The 21,316-nt window shown below is 34.1% G+C and overlaps 1 long non-coding RNA gene across 1 annotated transcript in view; it reads left to right on the top strand.

Moving 5' to 3' along the window:
- LOC148110248 (uncharacterized) overlaps positions 1-21,316 on the top strand; it is a 262,411-nt gene that overhangs the window by 194,618 nt on the left and 46,477 nt on the right. The gene's annotated exons all lie outside the window — the stretch shown is intronic.

Below are 21,316 nucleotides of genomic sequence, written 5' to 3'. Positions count from 1 at the left end.
TCTGGGAGAGGCAGAGGGCTATAGAAAACTGAGAATTTACTCTGAAAGGACTCAAACACAAAGTCACTTGCTTTGAGATCCTGCATAGAGGCAGAAGTTTGAAAAGCATGACATTTATTAATTTTAGGGCATGTGCTGAAGAGGCAGGGATCTGTAGGAATTTCCTCTTGGAATGGAAGCAATGGTGGGTCCCATTTTTTTTTTAACCTTCCTTCTACACAGCTGACCCACTGCTGGTGGGTATCATATTTGACATTCTCTATCTACCATGTTAGCACCCTCATCTTGGCTCAGGCTTCCCCTGCAGGCCCACCCTGCCCAACACACCAACCACATCAGGTACCCCTCCAATGGTGCTCTCATCCCACCACACTGAGTAGACAGCCTCAGCGACCCCCCAAATTACTTCCCCATGAAGAAGTGCTAGCTCTGCCCACCAGCAGCACTCTTGTTACACCTCACAACCAGCTGTACCAGGGTCAGCCTCCCCCCACCAGTGTACCCACATCATGTGTAACCCAGCCAAAATAGGAGAGTGCCCACAGCCCACAAAAGGGTCACCCCTGGAGCACCTGGTTCTGGTGATAAGGGGGTATTTATTGTACTTCTGGGCCTCTCAGAACATCTTCTACATAAGGCCATTCCTTCATGACCAAGTGACATAGCTAATCTACATGATACATAAAAACAAACACAGAGTCAGGAGGAGACACAGGAATATGTTCCAAAAAAAAAAAAAAAAAAGACAAAACCTCAGGATAAAAAGAGCTAAATGAAATGCTGAAAAACAATCTACTTCATAAAGAGTTCAAAATAATGGTCATAAAAATCTCACTGAATTTGGGACCAGAATGGATGAACACTGAGAATTTCAAACAAAGAGATAGCAAATTGAAAAAACACAACAACTAGAGTTGAAAAATACAATAACTAAAATGAAAAACACCCTAAAGGGAATCAACGGCAAATGAAATGATGCAGAAGAATGAATTAATGATCTGGAAGACAGGGTAGTAGAAATCAAGCTGAATGGCAAAATGAAAAAAAAAAAAAGAGTTTTAAGAATGGAAATAGTTTAAGGGACCTCTGATACATCAAGTGAACTAACATTCTTGTTTTAGGGGTCCCAAAAGGAGAGATAGAGAAGGGGGCATAAAACTTATTTGAAGCTGAAAACATCTCTAACATGGGGAAAGAAACAAACATCCACATCCAGGAAACAGAGATTCCCAGACAAGATGAACCAAAAGATGTCCACACCAAGATGCAATTAAAATGTCAAAAATTAAAGAGGGATAATTTTAAAAGAAACAACAGAAAAGCAACTATTTATGTATAAGGGAAACCCCATAAAGCTATTAACCAATTTTTCAGTAGAAACTTTGTAGGCCAGAAGAGAATGGGATGATATATTAAAGTGCCAAGAGAGAAAAAGTATACAACCAAGAATATGCTACCTGGTAAAGTATAAATTAGTATAAAGTGGTAAATATGTATGCATCAACACAGAAGGACCTAAATATATAAAGCAAATATAAAGGGAGAAATTGACAATAATACAATAGGTGAGTTTCGCACCTGAATGATATCAGTGGATAGATTATCCAGACATAAAAAACAATAAGGGAACAGTGACCTTAGATGACACATTGGAAAAGATAGATTTAATAGATATATACAGAAAATTCCATCCCCCAAAAAGCAGAATACACTCTTTTTTTCAACTGCACATCAAAAATTTTTCTAGGCTAGAATACATGCCACAAAACAAGTCTTAATAATTTAAGAAGATTGAAATAATATCAAGCATAATTTCTGACCACAATGGTATGAAACTAGAAATTACAAGAAAAACTGAAAAAAACACAAACGTGGAGGCTAAACAACAAGCTATTAAACAGTTGATGGATCAACAAATACATTAAAACAAAATTAAAATTTACCTCATTACAAGTGAAAAGGGAAACACAATGTTCCAAAATTTATGGGATGCTCCAAAACCAGTTCTGAGATGGAAATATATAGCAATGCAGGGGCGCCTGCATTGAGTGGCTCAGCCATTAAGCAGCTGCCTTTGGCTCAGCTCATGATCCCAGGGTCCTGGGATCTAGCCCCACGTCAGGCTCCCTGCTCGGCGGGAAGCCTGCTTCTCCCTCTTACGCTCCCCTTGCTTGTGTTCCCTCTCTCACTGTCTCTGTCAAATAAATAAATAAAATCTTAAAAATATATATATATAGCAATGCAGACCAACCACAAAAGAAATAAGAAAATCTCAAATAACCTAACCTTCCACCTGAAATTAGACTATAAAAAGAGTAATAAAGAAAACCCAAAGTTAGCACAAGGAAGGAAATTAAAAAAAAAAATGAGAGTAGAAATAAATAGAATGGAGACAAAAAAGAAAGAAAATATCAATTAAGCTAACAACATTTCTTTGAAATGATTAACAGAATTGATACACCTTTAGCCAAATTCATCAAGGAAAAAAGGGGGGGGCAAATAAAATCTGAAACGAAAGAGGAGAAATTAGAACAAACATCACAGAAGTGCAAAGGATTCTAACAGACTATAATAATTAAACAATTTGTACAACCTAGAACAAATGGATAATTTCTAGAAACATACACTCTTCTAAGACTAAATCAGGAAAATATGAACAGACTAATTACTAGTAATGAAATTAAAACAGTAATTAAAAAAACAAATAAACTCCTAACAAACAAAAGTTCAGGATCAGACATCTTCATAGGTTAATTCTATCAAACTCCAATCATTTAAAGAATAATTAATATCTATTCTCAAACTATTCCAAAAAATAAGAGAGGCAGGAAAGCTTCTAAATTCATTCTACAAAGCCAGTATTACCCTGATACACAAACCAGAGATACAAAAAAATTTAAAAATTTAAAAAATAATTAATTATAGAATTATAGGCCAATATCCCTGATGAACATCGATGAAACAATCCTCAACAAAATATTAGAAAACTGAAATCAACAATACATTAAAAGAATCATATATCGATTAAGTGGAATTTATTCAAGGATGTAAGGATGGTTCATTATCTGCAAATCAATAGAATACAACATATTAGCAAAATGAGGGATAAAAATCATATGATCATCTCAATAGGTGCTGAAAAAACACCTGACAAAATTCAACATCTATTCATGATTAAAAAAAGCTCTCAACATTGGGTATAGAGGAAACAGATCTCAACATAATAAAGGCTATGTGTGACAAACTCAGACCTAACATCATACTCAATGGTGAAAAGCTGAAAGCTTTTCCTCTAAGATTAGGAGCAACATGAAGATGCCCACTCTCACCACTTTTATTCAACATAGTACTGGAAGTCCTAGCCAGAGCAATCAGAAAAGAAAAAGAAATAAAAACATCCAAGTTGTTAAGAAGGAAGTAAAACTGTTATTATTTGCAGATGACATGGTACTATATATGGAAAACTGTAAAAAGTCCATCAAAAACCTATTAGAATAAATGAATTCAGTAAAGTTGCAGGACACAAAATTATAAAAAGAAGTCTGTTGTGTTTCTATACATGAATAATGAATATCAGAAAGAGAAATTAAGACAACCCTATTTACAACACATCAAAAAGAAAAAAACAAACAAACAAACCAAAAACCTAGGAATAAATATAACCAAAGAGATGAAAGACCTGGACTCTAAAAATTACAAAATTTTGATGGAAGAAATTAGAGAAGACACAAATAAATGGAAAGGTATACCATGCTCATGGATGGGAAGAATTAATATTGTTAAAATGCCTATACTACTTAAAGCAATCTATAGATTCAGTGTACTCCCTATAAAAATACCAAATTTTTCTAATAAGTAAAAGAACAACCTTAAAATTTGTATGGAACCATAACCGACCTAGATAGCCAAAGCAACCTTGAGAAAGAATAATGCTAGATATATTCTCTCTGATTTCAAACTATATTACAAAATTATAGTAATCAAAACTGTATAGTACTAGCATAAAAAGAGACACCAGATCAATGAAACAAAATGGAGAACCCAGAAATAAACACACACTTATAGGGTAAATTAATGCATGACCAAGGAGGCAAGAATATATAATGGGGAAAGAATAGTCACTTCAATAAATGGTGTTGGGAAAATTGGACAACCATATCCAAAAGACTGAAACTAGACCAAATTCTTTTACCTTATGTAAAAATAAGCTCAAAATGGATTAAAGACTTAAATGTAATACCTGAAAGCATAAAAATCCTAGAAGAAAACAAAACAAAGTCTTTGACATTGGTTCTTCCTCTTCTTCTTTTTTTAAAATGTCTCCTCAAGCAAGGCAACAAAAGAAAAAAAATAAACACATGGGACTATATCAAACTAAAAAGCCATTGCACAGTGAAGGAAATCAACAAAATGAAAATGAACCCTATCAAATGGGAGAAGATACTGGCAAATGATATATCCCATAAGTGGTTACTATCAAAAATATGTAAAGAACTTATACAACTCAACACACAAAAATAATCCAATTTAAAAACAGAGGACTGAATAGATATTTTTCCAAAGACATTAATATGGCCAAAAACACATGAAAAGATGCTGAATATCACTAATCATCAGGAAAATGCAAATCAAAACCACAATGAGCTATGACCTCACATCTGTCAGAATGGCTAGGTCAGAAATAAGTGTTGGCGAGGATATGAAGTAAAGAGACCTCTCATGCACTACTTGTGGGAATGTGAAATGGTTCAGTCACTATGGAAAACATTATGGAGATTCCTGAAGAAATTAAAAATTGAACTATCATTTAATCCAGGAATTCCCCATCTGGGTGTTTATCTGAAGAAAATGAAAGCATTAATTTTAAAAGATATACCCCTATATTTATTCCAGCATTGTTTACAACAGCCAAGATATGCTATTTATATTTATATATATATATTTAATACATAATGTATATGTATTAGAAATATGTATTAGAAATATATATTAGAAAATGAAATCTTGCCATAACACATGGGAGGACCCAGAGGGTAATATGTTAAGTGAAGTAAGTCAGACAGAGAAAAGTAAATACTGTATGATCTCACTTATATATGGAATCTAAAAAAACAAAGCAATTGAACAATACACAACAGAGATACACTTATAAATACAAGGAACAAACTGGTGGTTGCCAGAAGGGAAGGGTGTGGGGTGATGGGTGAAATAGTCGAAGAGGATTAAAAGGTACAAATTTTCAGTATAAAATAAGTACGCTATCAGAATGAAAACTACAGCACAGTGAATATAGTCAATAATATTGTAATAACCTTGTATAGTAACAGATGTAACTATACTTATCATGGTGATTATTTCAGAATGTAAACATTGAATCACTATGTTGCATACCTGAAACTAATATAGTATTGTATATCAAATATAGTCCAACAATAAATAAATAAAGCAAGCAATTAAGGCTGAAAACTTCCAGAACATGGAAAGAGAAATAGACGTCAATAAGGCAACACCAAGATATACTATAATTGTCCAAATTTAAAAACAAGTAAAGAATTTAAGACCAGCAGCAGATTTCTCAACAGAAAATTTTCAGGCCAGGAGAGGATGGGATGACATATTCAAAAATAGAAAGAAACTAGTCAACCAAAAATTATATACCTGGAGAAGTTATTTTTCAGAACTGAAGGAAAAATAGTCTGCCAAACAAAATCTGAGGGAGTTCATTACCACAAATCTCATTTTATAAGAAATGCTAGAGGGAGATCTTTGAGTTGAAGTAAAAGAATGCTAATTAACATTATTATAACATAAAAAGGTAACATAAATCTCCTGTTAATGGTAAATGTATAATCATAGTTAGACTCTGCAATATGGTAATAGTGGTACATAATTCACATAAAACCCTGAAAGTTAAAAAAGAACATGGTAAAAAAAAATCATGTAAATTGTAACAGCAATAACCTAAAGTATGAAGGGAAGTAAAAGTATAAAGTTTATGATTTCTATTGAAATTAATTTGTTATTAGCTTAGAATTAGGTATTATAAGTTTAAGAAATTTTATGTAAGGCTTGTTGTAACCACAAGGAAAAACCCTGTAGTATTACACAAAAGAACATGATAAAAAATTGAAATCATACTGACATCAAAAGTCATCAAAATACACACAGAAAACACAGTAGGATAAGAAATAAGGAGCAATGGATCTGTAAAACTGTAAAGCAATTAACAAAATGGCAATAGTAAATCTTTATGTATTAATAATTAAACATAAATAGCTTAGATTCTCCCATTAGAAGACATGGAATGGCTGAATTGATAAAAAAAAAAATCAACAATATGGTCTTAAAGAGATTCAATTTAGCCTTAAAGACACATTGGCTGAGAGTAAAGGGATGGAAAAAGACATTTCAAGCAAATGGTAGCCAAATAAAAAGCAGGAATAGCTATATTTATATCAGACAAAATATACTTTAAAGTAAAAATTATAAAAAGAGACAAAAAAGGTTATTATATAATAATAAAGAGGTCAACACGTTAAGAAGATATAACAATTATAAATATTTATGTACCCAACATTGGAGCATCTAAATATATAAAGCAAAAACTAACTGATCTAAAGGGAGAAATAAGCAGTAGTACAATAATAGTTGGAGACTTTTTTTTTTAAGATTTTATTTATTTATTTGACAGAGAGAGAGACAGCCAGAGAGAGAGGAAACACAAGCAGGGGGAGTAGGAGAGGAAGAAGCAGGCTCCCAGCGGAGGAGCCTGATGCGGGGCTCGATCCCATAACGCCGGGATCACGCCCTGAGCCGAAGGCAGACGCTTAATGACTGAGCCACCCAGGCGCCCCTAGTTGGAGACTTTAATACCCCATTCTCAACAATGGATAGATCATCTAGACAATCGATAAAGAAACAGCATATTTGAACACCATAGACCAAACGGACCTAACAAACATATACAGAACATTCTACCTAACAGCAGAAAACTATTTTTCTCACATGCACATGAAACATCTGTAGAACACACAGATTATTATAGGCCACAAAAGAAGTCTTATAAATTCAGTAAGATTGATATCATACCAAATATCTTCTCTGACCACAATGGCAGGAAACTAGAAATCAATAATAAGAGGATAACTGGAAAATTCACAAACACATGGAAATTAAACAACTCTCCTAAACAACCAATGAATTAAAGAACCAAAATAGGAGTTATTTCTTTGAAAAGATAATCAAAATTGACAAACCTTAGATAGACTAAAATTGACAAACTATAGATAGGGAAAAAAAAGGACTTAAATCAACAAAATTATAAATTAGAAAGAAGACATTACAACTGATAACATGAAATTCAAAGGATCATAAGAGACTACTATGAACAACTATATACCAACAAACTGGGCAACTTAAATGGAAAAATTCTTAGAAACTTACAACTTAATGAAGACTGGGTCAGAAAGAGATAGAAAATCTTAATAGATCAATTACTGGTAAGAAGATTGAAACAGTAATCTAAAATCTTCCAGCAAAGAAAAGCCCACAGACAAATGGCTGCACCAGTGAATTCTGGCAAATATTTAAAGAATTAACACCAATGCTTCTCAAACTCTTCCAAAAAGTTGGAGGACAGAAAACTCTGAAACTCATTTTAACAAGGCCAACACATACCAACACCAGAAAGGGACACTACTAGAAAATTACAATATCTCTGATAAATATGGATGCAATAGTCTCAATAAAATATTAGCAAAGTGAGTTCAGCAGCACATTAACAAGATCACTCACCATGACCTAGTGAAATTTATTCCTAAAATGCAAGCATGATTCAACATATGCAAATCAATGTGATTTTATCACATTGATACAAAGAAAGAAAGAATCATATGATCTTCTCAGTAGTTGCAAAAAAAAACATTTAACAAAATTCAACATCCATTCATTAAAAAAAAAGTCTTAGCAAATTAGGCATAGAAGGAACATATCTCAGCATAATAAAGTCCATATATAACAAGCCCATAGCTGATAGCACTCTCAATAGTGAAAGTTTGAAATCTTTTCTTCTAGGATTAGGAACAAGACAAGTGTGTCCATTCCCACAATTCCTATTCAACATGGCACTGAAAGTCCTATAGATCAGACAATCAGACAAGAAAAAAAAAGAAAACGGTATTAATTGCAAAGAAAGAATTAAATTATCTCTATTTGCAGATGACATTTTTATATATTGAAAATCCTGGGGCACCTGTGTGGCTCAGTCTTTAAGCGTCTGTCTTTGGCTCAGGGCGTGATCCTGGCGTTATGGGATTGAGCCCCACATCGGACTCCTCTACTGGGAGCCTGCTTCTTCCTCTCCCACTCCCCCTGCTTGTGTTCTCTCTCTCTCTGGCTGTCTCTCTCTGTCAAATAAATAAATAAAATCTTGAAAAAAAAAAGAAAAAAAAGAAAATCCTAAAGATGCAACCAAAAAACTTAAATGTAATCAATGAACTCAATAATGTTTCAGGATATAAAATTAACACACAAAAATCAGTAGCATTTTACTAAAAATGAATTTTCTAAAGAATAAATCAATCCCTTTTACAATAGCATTGAAAACAATAAAATACTTGAGTAAATTTAAAGAGATAAAAGATCTCTAGTCTGAAAACTATAAGACATTGATGGAGGAAATTGAATAAGATACAATCAAATGGGTGAGGTGCCTGGGTGGCTCAGTCAGTTAACAATCTGATCTTTGATTTCAGCTCAGGTCATGATCTCAGGGTCCTGAGATTGGGCTCCACGCTGGGCATGAAGCCCGCTTAAGATTCTCTCTCTCCCTCTCTCCCTCTGCCCCTCCTCCTGCTCTCTCTCTCTCTCTAAAATAAATACATAAATCTTAAAAAAAGATAAATAAGTGCTAGAGATGTAATGTACACATGATGACTCTAGTTAACACTGCTGTATGACATACAAGAAAAATGTTGAGAGAGTATATCCAGGAGTTCTCATCATAGGGAGAAAATTTTTTTCTTATTTTTCTTTTCTTTTTATTGTATGGGACAATGGATGTTGGTGAACCTATGATAATCATTTCATAATATATATAAATCAAACCATCATGCTGTACGCCTTAAACTTATACAATGATGTATGCCAATTATTTCTCAATAAATCTGGAAAAAATAGCTTCTATAAGATTGTGGTCCGATAATCCTGAGGAGTATCCTCCAATATGTAAACAATGCATGGTTTTCCAGTATAGCAAAACTTTTTCCTGTGTACCCTTTAGTTAAACCTGAGTTTTGAGTAGGAAAAACTAGTTGAGTGACAGAAGTTAGTAAAGAATTCCTTAGCACAATTAACGCATTGTTCTTGGTGAATCCCTAACTTTGATTTCTTCATACCTCAAGCTCTCAAGCTAACTGCATACCCAGCAGGCAAAAGATGGCCTTTTTACCCCTTCCCTGAATGTTCCCTATTACCATCAAAGACATTGCTAATTCAATCCAAATTGAAATCCATCATATATTTTATGAAGCAGGATACATTTTACTAATTTTATTTTATTTTATTTTTTTACAGAAAACGGAACTGAGACACAAAGAGCTAGTGTGAGTAATCTGATATGGGGTACAGTGTATAACTAGACCCCCATATCAGAGAGCTTCAAATTACACTTTCTTTACCTTGAAATATGCAATTGCATTTACGCCCATGATCCCCTCCCAAGACCAGTATCTTACTAAACATATATATGGCAAAATTTAAAAGGATTTTGAAGTAGAAACCAAACCAAAACCCCTTCCCTGATGAAAAGAACAAACTAACACAACATAAGTTGTGAAGAAATGTATCAAATATTAGCAAGTACTTATTTCGTATTTACCAGTGGGTGTTGCATTATAATTTGAGTATTGAATGAATGCTTGATCTTGGTAAGTCATCCTCCTGTTCTGCCTTAGTTTACGGATTTTTGATGTCTATTCATTAGGGTTTATGTCACTGCCTATTTGTATTCTCATCTGATGTTTTATTAAAACAGATCATATATATTTTTTAATCTCCAATCCTCCATTAAGGATGCAGAATTAGGAAGAGAGATTGAGTGTTCAGAATCTGACCAGTACCATTGACTAATACAAAATTTCTTTTTGAGGTATCATATTTTGGGTACCAGCTCTCTCCCACGGCATTGGAGAAATAGTAGCCCTCTAATCACATTACGTGATTGGCACCTAGGTTCCTACTGGCCCAGCAAGTGGCTGAGCAGCTATCACTCTTGTCCACTGCCTCCCTTGTGAATTCCTGCTTTTGTGAAGATAAGAGCTTTTCTCACTTTTTTTTTTTTGAGAGACTATAAACATTACGGCTTACTCTCCCACTCCAAATGTCATGTTATAGTGGCGAAGTTATTAGAATCATTTTTTTCCCCTAATATGCACACATGAGAGGTCTTTAACAGTTTCATGTAGAACTTTACTGCAGGCTCATCCTCATTAAGGATCATTTTGCAGGACTCATTGCTTGACATAATTTAGCGTTAGATAAGCAGAGCTGGGGTTCATTTCTCAACAAAGAGTCACATGTTTTAACTATCATCACAGTTAATAAACATATGAATGAATATGCATTATTTATATAAGTATTATTATACCTACTAGATGTAATTTTCTCAATTGGGCACTGGGAAGGATATAAGTGTATAAAATATTTTATAATGAACTTGTAAAATAATGGTGATGTATTCAGAAATTGCTATAAAAAGCAGGATGCTTTATAGTACAAGTACAGTATAGTACTGTTACCACTCAGCACTGTGGGGTTCCAGGGAGAGTTCATACCTTTATATTTCACATGATTTGGTTTGGGCTTTGAAGGATGAGTGAGATTTTGAGATCAGAGACAATATCATAAGTGGACACATATCATTAGTCAGAGCTGATGAAGCCCAAAAGATGTCAAGGGAAATGGAAGCTGTTCATTTAGTTGTAGGGTAGGTTAGATCTAGGAGGATAGGATGGTATATTTCTAAAACCAGAGAAAGGGAGAAAGGGAGGAACTTCAGTAAGTCTATTGAGAATTTATAGTTTTTAACATAAGCGGTAGGGTGTCACTGAAACATTAAAAGCAAGGCATTGGTATAATGTGATATTATTTTAGAACGGTTGAACTGTTGGCATTGGACAAGATGGACTGGGAGGGGTTGGCATAAGAATAGAGCCAGGGAGTCCAAGGGGGGAGTTGACTGCTTGTATGTAAAATAAGGTGAAAAGTGAATGATTGATTTGGATGAAAATATGTTTTGATTTTGATGTCAGAAAGAAGTAGGACAGAAGTAGAAAAGTCAAGGAAAAGTATATATAGAAAGGAAAACAAAATTTAAGACCTGCTGAAAATTATTAGTATCGTAGGACATCTATACCAAAGTGTGTAACTAGAAACGTAATTAGAATCTAGGTGGTAGGAAGGGCTAATAATAAAGATTTGGAAATCCTCAATATATAACTTAACATTGAATTTATGAGACCATATTAAATTATTTAGTAATATACATTTATGCACATTTACAAACACATTTTCTTCTAAGCTCCAAAACCAACTCTGCACATTGGAATAATACCTCATTCATTTGAACTACTCAAATAAGAATTTGTGATAATTTGAAAGCAGCTATGCCATCTGTGAAAAACAGAACTTGCCAAGTAAATCCACAGGGTAATCAAATTTGTAGATTGGGAAAAGGAATAGTAAACTACTCAGGAGAACAAATTGTTTTCAAATATTTAAATGTGTTAGAGGAAAGCAGTCATTAAAAAAAAGGAAGAATCACATATCTTATTTAATAGATCGCAAACTTTCAGAGGTCAAGAACAACATTTTATATGTAGATTTGGCATACTGATTGAAATACCTTGAGTATTATAAAATATTTGTTGGCTGAAAAAATAATTGACTACACTATTTCAAGTAGTCCTTCCAACGAATGCAGTAGTGGTTGACAGCAAAAGCTGCCGAGGCTGTCAGACATGGGACAGAGCACTGGCTACAGCACTTACCATATATGTGACTTTGAAAAAATAAACTTTTGAGCATAGTAATCACAATAGCTATTTCATAGGTTTATAATGAAGAATAAATAATGCATATGAAGAAAGTAACAGAAATATAGTTTCTTTTCAGTAAATCTAAGAAGAAAACAACTCAATTTGGTAATGTATATTAATAGAAAGTCACATTCTCTCCACTCTAGACTCATTCTTCTCCTCAAGAGGATGTAGATAGCTATGTGTTGACTGGGTTATTAGAATATACTGATTGGCTTACACTGTCATTCAGTGGAACTTCCACTATTCTGAAAAAGAAAGTTGGCATCCACACGTGACTAAATTTTGGCAGGCTTTCTCTTTTTCATGAAAGTCTGGAGAATAAAGTCAGCTTTAGAGGCATCTCTGCTTTGAGATCTCTCCTTCCATAAGGATACCTGGGGAAAAAGTCCAGGAGAGTTCCATTCCAGGTATGGGACAGTGGGATGGGAGGGCAGGAGGCAAGCATTCTATATCTTTCATTAGCTATGTTGCTCATGAGCTGGCTTCCTAAAGGCTGGTATACTCTTCTTGGGCTGGTCTTTTCTGCCACCAGAATTGCAGTTTAGTTGAATATTATTGTGGACTGAGGCAAGAATTTTTGAAAGAGGCTGCTCTGCCACTGTCAATTCCAGGCCTTTGAATTGACTCTAGTCTGAGTAAAAGCAGTTCTCCTATGTGCCCAGTCAAGACATAAGAGAGACTATATAGCATTTGTGACCAGACTTCATAGTAATATAGAATTAAAGGGGGGGGGATGGAAAAGTTAACATGACTTCACTGAACCAGGAATTTGAGATATTTTATCTCTTCCAATCTCTATTATGTATTTATATATTCATTGGTTCCCTTTGCAATATAGTACTTTGTTAGTTTAGTTTCTGTAATGATGTGTATACAAAACCAGATAAACTATCTATAGTAAGAATTCATAATTTATCTATAATATTGTGTTTTCCATAAATATTTATTGAATATATGCTAAGAATTCTGAAGCATAATTTATCTATAATATTGTGTTTTCCATAAATATTTATTGAATATATGCTAAGAATTCTGAAGCAAGCCAAAAGGAATTGGATATGCATTGCCCTTATGAAATTTTCAGTGTAAAGTGAAAGAAAGTCACATAAATAATACAGTAAGATGAGGATAAATAGTATTTTAAAATTTAAGAATGATGATGACATTAACATAAAAATAGCTGCCATATCTCCTTGAAATAGAAGGTGAAGAATTAATTCAGTTATAGATAAAAGTTTGAGATAAAGGTAACATAAATAGGTAGTGATATTTAATAATCACTTGGAGATGAAATTGTGTGAAAGATCAGTGTTAGAGAAGAGCAAGCTATAGAGTATATAACCCCAAAGTAAATAAATGAAAGTTAAATGTAAAGGAAGACTTTTTCTTGGGTAGGAGAGTAATATACTTTTCAAACAAGCTCTCACATGATTCTTTGGCAACTCATTCCTTGAGAAACTATTGAGCATCTACTATGTGTCATGTAATGTGGGATGGTGTAGTGAACAAAATTCGTCTACAATCCTGGCCACAAAGAGCTAACAGTCCAATAAATGACACAAAAATAAGCAAATGAAAAAAATATACATATTATATGGAGATAAGAACTTTGAAGAAGATAAAACAATGTAATAAGGCAGGGAGCACTTGGAATTAGGGAGGAGGATTTCTAATTTGTATATAAAATTGCTGAGAAAATTACAAAGCTTGAAGAATGTAGAATATGTGGACATCTAAAGAAAGAACATTTCCAGGAGAGGGAAAGGGCATGTAAATTCCCTGAGGTGGAGACACGTCTGGAATGTTCCTGTTTAAAAAAATACCAAGGAGGCCAATGTAACTGAAATGCAGTCATGAAGGTGGAGAGGAGTGAATAACTATAGAAATTAACTTGGTAGTGAGAGGGTTATATTAAGTAGAAATATACTGTAAGAATGTTGCCTCTTTCTCTGAATAAGTGAGTGAGATGTCATTTGAGCAGAAGGGCAAGTAGCATGATCCAATTATAGTCCTGCTGTGTGTACAATGGAATACAAGGAGACAAAAAACAATGCAGGGAGGTGAAATAAAACTTGGTGGTTCACTTTTATTGCTGAATTTAGTCTTGTAAGTTTCCCTTTCCTCAATAAAACTTCTTCCTTAACCCATGCTGTGTGACGTGGAATCTGTCTTACTCTCTGCACAATGAAAGGATATAGTAGGTTTTTTGAAAAATGCTGTAATATTCTCTTCCCTGAATCCATATTTCTTTGAAATGTAATTTTTCAGGTTCCCATAAAGATGCGGGAACTTTTTTCGACCCTTTGATTCTGGGCTGGCTTTGACCAGTAGAATGTGGGAAAAGTGACATTGTGCCACTTTTGATGATACATTTCAAGAGGCTTGGCATACTTTGGCTTGTTATTCAAGTACTTTGTGCAGATGATGCCATTCTGGATATGCCAGCAGATTTACCAGCTTACTAGAGAAGCATGAATGAGCCCAATCAAGATCAGCGAAAATTCCCAGATGACTGTAGACTTATGATAAAAACAAATGTTCTTTTATGTTATGGTCTGTTTTGTTATGCAGCAGTACATAACTCTTATAGAAAGCATATAGAAAATGCCTCTGAACTTTCCATAAAGGGATAAAGAGAAATGGAGCAGTAGTTGAAGAAAGATATGGGAACAAGATGATATTTTTTTAAAATCTTGGAATAAATTAAAATTTACTTTGCATACTATTATAAAGTAAAAGAGAAAAATAATTTGGAATATAGAGCCATTAGAATATAAATTCCATAATGACAGTAATTTTTGAGGTTTCTCCTGTTCACAATTTTTATCTCAGGGTCTAAAATAGTGTCTGGCATATAGGAAATGTTAAATTATATTTTGTTGAATAATCAATGAATACAGGATAAGGGAACATATAGGTATATCTCTATATGAATGATCCAATAATATTTTAAATTCTGTATATCAAATATCAAACTCCTAAGGTTATCCACAAAATCCTGTCCTTCTCAGACATATACTCATTAGTTTCATATCCATCCATTTATTTATTTAACAAATATATATTAGTTAAGTGAGTTGTATGTGTCAGATGCTAGGTTAAGTGCTGGGAATACAGCAGAGATCCTAAGAAACAAGGCCCATTACTTCATGAAGCTTGCTTTCTTACAGCAGAAGAGAAATAAAAGCAGAAAAAGAAAACCAGAAATATTTAATTAGCTACAATTGCGAGAAATAATATAAATAGTAATGAGTATTTAATATGAGTATTTAATAATACACATTATTATTCTTCAGCTGCATCAACTAAAAATTAAGGAAAATCTTACTATTCCTCTTCTCTCATCTCCTACACTCAATGATAAATCAATTTAGATTCTAAACTATTTCTTAAATGACCATTTTTACTGTTTTGTATCAGGGACCAGGCCTTAATACCTGTTTCTTGAACTATTTCAAAAGCTTTCCAATAATCTTTCTTTACCTACATTTCTCTTATATGTATCAAGTCTGTCCTGTGCTAAAATCCATAAAATAGAAAGTTTCTCTGTATGGTCCTTTAACATCTAGGCCCAAACTAATTTTCCAAACTGTTTTTAAATGCATTCGTTTACCTCTAGCTTAACTTGATTCATAAATTCATATTCCAATACAGTCCCTTATTTTCAAACTTAAATTGATTTAGTATACTCATTATTCAGTAAATAATACATAATTTGCATGATCTATGCATTTGTCGAGGGTGGTTCCTCTTCCTCAAAACTGCTAATCTTTTTTTTAACTACTGAAATTGTCTGCATTCTTTAATAGACTAATATAATTCCATTATTTCCATGCTATTCATATTGACCTTATTATTTATAATTGCTAAATGTTTTCTCTGAGCTTATTTTTAATTCTTGATTATAAAATGTGTCATGCTTTACTTTGCATTGTACTTTAATATTTGCAAATGCATTTCAACCACTATATTGTATTATTCCTTGGCAAAAATTACACTTTAATCATATTTGAAAATACCTATTCTGGTCCACTGTACTCACTAGATGTTCAATACCTAGTTCCAAATTTATTGATTTTCAAATGTCACATCAATTGTTATTTCTTAGCTAGCACTCAATTGTCCTAACCCAGAAGTTTCTAAGTATTCATAAATAATAACAGATCATTTAAAAATATTAGCTAATTGCAGTTGGTATTAATAAGGGCAAGGGAACTAAGTAACACAATCTACAGATGACAACTTCAAGTACAAGAGAAGGTTAGCTAATGCCTTAGTTGTCGGGGCAGGGGGACGAGTGAGGTAGGGGTATGGCAAAAAGAGAATGCCAGTACTATTTCAAAGCATCAGAAATTATAGCAGTATTCCCAAATGTTTTCCTACTGTTGAAAAAGCATAATTGATCTCATGTAAGTATATACTCACTTCTACAAAGAGTATTTTCCATGTTTTTGAAATTTTCAGCAGTAGTTATTTCAGATAAAAGGAGACCCCATATTTCTTTGTAATGGTTAAAACAGGGGAAAATGAGGAGTCTAAGCCATTTTGTTTGGAAGATGAGTGGAAACAAAAACAGTAATACAAAAGACAGATACTTTAAACGAGGCAATGCTATTCTGCTGCAGTTGTGGTTGTAATTTACAATCTCAGACATCACCTAATATGCAACGATTATCATTTCATCTGATTAATATTACTCTTCCATCAAAGGCTGTTTCCACATCTGCAGCAGGACAGCTGAATGTGGCCAGAAAAAACACTCTACTGTTTTGACTTTTTATTCCATTTTAAATTCAAGACAGTTCATCCTTAGTACTATTATGCAATCCTGCCATATTTCTCCCAAGTCTTTTGACTCATCTCCCCTTCTAAAATTTGACTGTTTCCAGGCTAGATCCTGGTATCTGTTCTCTTCTCTACTTACATATGACCTTGTATTATGTCATTCCATCTTGTGCCTTCAAATATCTTTTGTTTTTGCAGATATGCATATTTTCATATCCAGTTCAAATCTGTTTCCTGACCTACCAACTTCTATAGAACTCCTTATTCAACATCTTGATCTGTATGTCTAGTAAGCATTTCACATTCAACATGTCCAAAGAGGTCTCCTGACCCCATATCTTCTATAATCCTCTCTACATTGAAACAAACTCATTCCAGTTGATCAGATCAAAAATTTAAAAAACCAATGATGTACTATACCTTGGCTAATTGAATATAAATGAATGAATGAACAAATGAATGAATGAATGAATGAATGAATAAATATCACTGCATTTAGAGAATAGGAATTGGGAATGGAGAGGATGAAGTAGACGCTGCTCTTTAAAGAAGATAAAATTATAAAATTGTTTCTTTTCTACATGATCTTGTAAGCCCTGTGTAAGTTGATAAGTTGTAAGCTGATAAAGATATTTTGTAAAGAAAAAAAATACTTTCTTTTTTTTTTCCTATTACATCCTGTATCAACAAATCTGTTAGCTCTGCTTTCAAAATATACACATAATCAAACTGTCTCATGGCACTGGCATTGTTACCATTATGGTCCTAGCCAACATCTGCTCTTTCGTAAAATTATTCCCATTACCCCAAGTGCTTGAAACAGTTACAAATGTATTGTATCTCAGCTCCAAATCAATCCTTCCATACCTAATCTGTGATAATATACTGGACTTTTTAAGCATTTCTCCTTTATAATGAGCATGACATTAAGCTCTGTCAGTAGAGGATGTTGGAGGGACATCATAGAAGAAAACCCTCCTTCCCCTTTCCTCTGTGTTGTGTTTTAACAAAATACTACTCTCACATGCTCTGCCAGTGGTGTGGGGGTATAAAGACATTTGGTGGTGCTGTTCCCAGCCCTGTGCCCTGTATACTCTTTTCTGTGTTGACCACCATCCTGCTGCCCTTCCAATATAGAGACTGCATGTTTCAGGCTTCACACCTACAACTGCTCTCAGACTCCCCCTGTATGACTGCCCATCAGCCTTAGCTTGTTTGTGCCCCAGAGGGTTTTCTCTTGCTTGCCCAGTTGACGGTGAACCAGTCCTGTCCTTAACAATCCAATGAACTTCTTGACTATACAGTGCACTACAACCACTTCTTCTATGAGGTCCGACTTCCATTTGAGTGGAGGGCCCCCTCTTCTAAGTTTGTTCTTCCTTCGGTCTGTTCCCTTAGCCCTTATCCTTTGGAGCTCTCTTCACCTCATTATATTTACTCTTCTATCATTGATTCAGAGGTGATAATTCTTTATATTAAACTTACACTGTTCAAATTGCTATGTCCTTTCAATCTCCTCACTGAACCCAGAATGATAACATTGTTCTCCCTGCTTCTGCTAGTTTCACCATATAGTCTCTTCACCATACAGCAGTCAAAGAGATTCTCTGAAGATTCAGACTTCAGATTAAGTCATTCCCCAGATCCAAGCCCTCCAATAAGTTCCTGTTTCATGCAGAGTATAAATCAAGGAGGCATTTACTATTTGACCTCCCAGTACCCACCTGACATCTATCTTTGCTCTCTCTGGTACACTGGCTTCTGTGTTTTTCCTTGAAAACACCACACCAAGATGTTCTTATTTTAATATATTTGACCCTGCTATATGCCTATCCTTGAACACCTTCTGCCCAAATGTCCACATGTCTCAGTACTTCATTTCCCCTAGTTCTTTTCTCAAAGTTTCCTTCTCTGAGAGGATTTTCCTGGACACTCTATATAAAATAACAATTACTATACCCTCCTTCCATCTTTCACCATCCCAGCACCCTCTCAACCATGATTTTCTTCATGATACTTAGACCTATATTTTAAAAAAATAATTTGTTGCTTTTAACACCAATGCAAGGTAGAGATTTTACTTTCTTCACTACTATTTCCCCAAGATCTAAATAATCCCTGGCACATAGTAGGTGCTCAATACATATTTGTTGATGAGTGAATTTATTTGGAGATTATTTTTGGATGCCTGAATGATAAAGACATAAGCTATCATTATGGCTCTTACCATAATGGGATCCGACTTATTTTTAATTATAAGTCATTTGAGGATGACGACAATATCCTAGTCATCTCCTTTCAGATCTCAAGGATGGTTGATCTCCCTTATGTTTTTATTTATTTTTTTTGTCCACTTTTTAAAAAAAATCAGCTTTACTCAAGTATAACTGACAAACTTGAAAGATATTTAAGGCATACTTTGTGTTGATTTGATATACATATACATTATGGAGGGATTCACCCCATCTAACTAATTAACACATTCGTCACCTCACTTTTTGTTGTTGTTGTTGAGAACATATAAATTCTATGCTCTTAGCAAATTTCACTTCTACAATTCAGGGTTATCAGCTATAGTCACCATGTTTTACATTAGAGTCTCAGAACTTGTTCATCTTATATGTGAAAGTTTGTTCACTTTTACCAACTTCTATTTCCCACCCCCAACCCCCTGCCCCTACAGCTATTTTTTTTAATTGTTTTGGTGAGTTTGGCTTTTTTTTTTTTTTTAGATCCCACATATAACTGATACCATGTAGTCTTGTCTTTTTCTGCCCACCTTATTTCACTTAACATTATGCCCTCAAGTTCCATCTATGTTTCTGCAAATGTCAAGACTTCCTTGTTCCTCATGGCTGAATAATACTTCATTGTATATGTATATTTTATCTTCCTTATCCATTCATCCTATTTTAATTTCCTTCATATATATGCCCAGAAGTGGTGTGGGATCCAATGTTCATAGCAGCATTGTCCACAATAGCTGTGGAAGGAGCCGAGATGCCCTTCAACAGATGACTGGATTAAGAAGTTGTGGTCCACATATACAATGGAATATTACTCAGCTATCAAAAAGAACGATTTCTCAACATTTGCTGCAACATGGATGGCACTGGAGGAGACAATGCCAAGTGAAATAAGTCAAGCACAGAAAGACAATTATCATATGATTTCTCTCATCTATGGAACATAAGAACTAGGAAGATCGGTAGGGGAAGAAAGGGATAAAGAAAGGGGGGGTAATCAGAAGGGGGAATGAAGCATGAGAGACTATGGCCTCTGAGAAAGAAACTGAGGGCTTCAGAGGGGAGGGGGGTGGGGGAATGGGATAGACTGGTGATGGGTAGTAAGGAGGGCACGTATTGCATGGTGCACTGGGTGTTATACACAACTAATGAATCATCGAACTTTACATCAAATACCAGGGATGTACTGTATGGTGACTAGCATAATATAATAAAAAAACATTAAAAAAAAGTGGTGTGGGATCATATGGTAGTTCTATTTGTAATTTCTTGAGGACCTCCATACTATTTACAATATGTTATAATTCAGGCAAAATTGGTATGAAATAGCCTTAAAAATTTATCCTTTACATCCTTAATTTTATAATAGCTTGCTGTAGTTACTGCCCCTTTGTCTAATACATCTACAAAGTTTCCTATTTCCATTGTAATGGTGGTTCAAAATATTTTATTTCTTTGATTTTTGTCAAGTGATGCTAAGTGTCTTAACAATCTTCTACCTAATTTTTAGGTTGTGGAATAAACCAATGTTAAGGCTACATGGTTTAGTGTCAATCTCCTCGTGTTTATGCATTCTTATGTCTTCTGAACTTTACTTTTGGTAACTTATAGATTTTCAAGCCTATAAAGCAGGGCACTAACTTAATTTCCCCTTCTATATTTGAGGGTAGGAAGTGGAATTATGTCAGTAGCAAGGGCACATACATAAAAGTGATTTTTTTTTAGCTATGTTCATCTTCTCAGAAAAAAAAAAAAAACTTACATAGTGCCCTGAAGAAAATTATAATTTTCTGCTGTAAAATATATAACATTCAAGAATTAATTCTCTTTTTTTCATTCTCAAGAAATATTTCTGGGATGTCTAAATGACTGCTTTCAAAAGTTATTGTTCTCACTGGTGATTCCAGTTCAAACAGAGTAAGATTCAAGAAAGATGTTAGAGGCAGATAATTAAAGGGGAGAACAGTAGTGCTGGATGATAGAACTGACAAATAACCAAGCTCCAAAATGTTTCTTAAGGCAATAGGAAAATTTCTTCTGTTAAGATCAGTTTTGATAATCCCAGCCACCTGATTTACTGGTAATATAGAGACCCTGAATTTGAGGGAAGAGCCAGTACCCCTTCAGGCAACTCTGGTTAGTCTAACTTACATGGAGTTTTTTCACTGCAAGTAACAATGCAGGCAT

The sequence above is a fragment of the Ursus americanus genome, chromosome 4, assembly GCF_024610735.1.
Source record: "Ursus americanus isolate L20-20 chromosome 4, mUrsAme1.1.p, whole genome shotgun sequence".
NCBI lineage: Eukaryota > Metazoa > Chordata > Mammalia > Carnivora > Ursidae > Ursus > Ursus americanus.
Note: the sequence above shows the minus strand (reverse complement) of the source record. Positions and strands in the feature narration are given on the sequence as shown.